The sequence below is a fragment of the Loxodonta africana genome, chromosome 3 (assembly GCF_030014295.1).
Source record: "Loxodonta africana isolate mLoxAfr1 chromosome 3, mLoxAfr1.hap2, whole genome shotgun sequence".
In the NCBI taxonomy this organism is placed as follows: domain Eukaryota; kingdom Metazoa; phylum Chordata; class Mammalia; order Proboscidea; family Elephantidae; genus Loxodonta; species Loxodonta africana.
This window is the reverse complement of record NC_087344.1, coordinates 101,646,813-101,649,561: the sequence shown is the minus strand read 5'-3', so window position 1 is coordinate 101,649,561 and position 2,749 is coordinate 101,646,813.

Genomic DNA, 2,749 nt, shown 5'->3' with positions numbered 1-2,749 from the left:
CTCCTCTACCCTTCCCTTCCACCTCAAATCTGGAGGGCCAGATTTTGATCTAGACTCAATGGAACTTGTCATTATCACTGGTTGTGACCAGTTTTCCTCACAGATTCATTTTACTGTCAAGCTGAGGAAGGAGAAAAAAATCAGACTTTCCAGTTAATGGCAATGCAGTTTCTTCAGTTTTAAAACCATCTCGGATGAATATTCAGTGAATTCAAAGTTAATGGGACTATCAGGGCTGCTCCTTCCTTCTTCTCCCAAGGTGTTCCCCTTTTCCTTCTAATTTCCAAGATGGTGTCTGAGTTTTGGCGGAAGCTTACATATCCCCTTTACAGTGGGAGAAGAAGCCTCTACTCTGAATACCATTGTCCTCATTTTACAGATGAGGAAACAGGTTAAGGGGCCTGCAAAGTTCACATAACACCTTTCTGTGAGAGAGCGGAGGTTGACATACATGAGGTAAATACTATCAGGCAAATGGATTAGGCAATTGAGATAGAAAGACAAGGACCACGCTGGCTGATCTGGGTTTTCAAGGTGTCAGATCTTGGCACACTTGTCAGGACTCATAAAATACACCAGCCTAGCAGAATTGAGTTTCTTCTGTATTTTTCAAAGATGGGCATAGTCCAATAAAGGATATAGGATTTCTTATGATTCAAAATAGAAATGGTACCATTTATTCCTCATTAATTTATTGCATGTTTATTTCATATGTTTTGCTACAAAGTAAGAAGCCCTGGTGGCACAATGGTTAAGTGCTCCACTGCTAACTGAAAGGTCAGTGGTTCAAACACTCCCAGCGGTTCCACCAGAGAAAGACCTGGCAATAAAGATTATAGGCAATAAAGATTATACCCTATCGGGCAGTCCTCTCTGTCATATGGGGTCTCTCTGAGGTGGAATAGATTCAAAAGCACCTAACAACAATACAACAATGTTCTAGTTTCAAAATCCACCTGTCAGTTTGTTACACGTTGTTATGATACTGGAAGTACACCACCGATACTTCAAATACCAGTAAGGTCACTCACAGTTGACAGGTTTCAGCAGAGCTTCTAGACTAAGACAGACTAAGAAAAGAGGCCTGGTGAAATACTTCTGAAATTTAGGAAACGAAAACCTTATGAATCACAACAAAATATTGTCCGATATAGTGCTGGAAGATGAGTCCCCTAGATTGGAAGACGCTCAAAACACACAATGGCTGCCATAATGGACTTGAGCATAGCAATGATTGGAAAGATTACACAGGACCACACACTGTTTTGTTTTGTTGCACAGGGAGTCACCATGAGTCAGAGCTGACTTGAAGGCAACTAACAACAACATCAGTGTTCTAGGTACAAATCTGTTGCCAGCGAGTGTGTTCTGACTCAAAGCGACAGACTAGAACTGCCCCCGTAGAATTTCAAAGGCTATTAATCTTTATGGAAGCAGACTGACACATCTTTCTCCTGCAGAGCAGCTGGTGGGTTCAAACCGTTGACCTTTCAGTTAGCAGCTGAGCGCTTTTAACTACTGTACCACCATGGCTCCTTGCTCTAGGTACTAGGTGTAAAAATATAAACAGTACGGAAGTCCATGCCCTTATGGAGCTTTCAATCTAAAAGGGGATAAAGATATTGAAAGCTAATTACACAATTCATTTCTTAGTTACAGCTTTTAATAAGTGCTGTAATGGAGTTTAGGATCCTGAGACCATGAAATAGGGACATGACCTAGTTCAGTGGGTCAGAGAAGCTTTTCTTTAGGAAATTGCACTTGAACTAAGCTATAAAAGGTAAATAGGAGCTAGCCAAGGGGAAGGGAAGAGTTAAGTGAATGTTGCAGACTACTGGTGTCATTTTTCTGTTGAGGCGGAGTATGGCTCAACTGCAGACCTGAAAAAGAGCCAGGATAGCGGTGAGGTAAGTTGTACAAGGCAAGATCATGCACGATATTATAGAACATATGGAGGATTTTAGAATGAGTAGATATTGGATCCAGTCCACGGTCCAACAGGTAGTGTGTGGAGGAATACCCATGATTTGACTGGAGAATCCAGGAATTGGAGGAAGTTAGCCAAAATGTAGCTGTATTATTTTGGCATGCTTTCAACATTATGTAACAGGAAACCCAGCCATCAGTAGCTTAAAAGTGTCAAACTGCTTCTGTAAAGGGAGATATAGTATAGTACCCCCCCTTATCTGCAGGGATACCTTCCAAGACCCCCTTGGATGCCTGAAACCTCGGATAGTACTAAACCCTATACATACTGTGTTTTGTCCTATACATACATATCTATGATGTTTAATTTATAAATTAGGCACAGGAGGAGATTCACAACAATAACTAATAATAAAATAGAACAATTATAAAATATACTGTAATAAAAGTTACGTGAATGACGGAGAAGGATGGCGTGAGATTTCATCACACTGGTAGTACTCTTTTAACATTTTTGAACCGCAGTTGACCTTGGGTTATCTAAACTACCTAAAATGAAACCACGGACAAGGGGGGACTACTACTGTAAATATTTTATGCTATGCAGCCATACAGTCCCTGTTGCAACTACTCAACTCCACCAGTGTAGCGTGAAATTAGCCGTTGTTTTTGTTGTGTGCCGTCAAGCCAATTCTGACTCATAGCGACCCAATATGACAGAGTAGAACTGCCCCATAGGGTTTTCTAAACTGTAATCTCTATGGGAGCAGATTGCCAGATCTTCTCTCCTGCAAAGTGGCTGGTGGGTTCAAACCGTCCACCT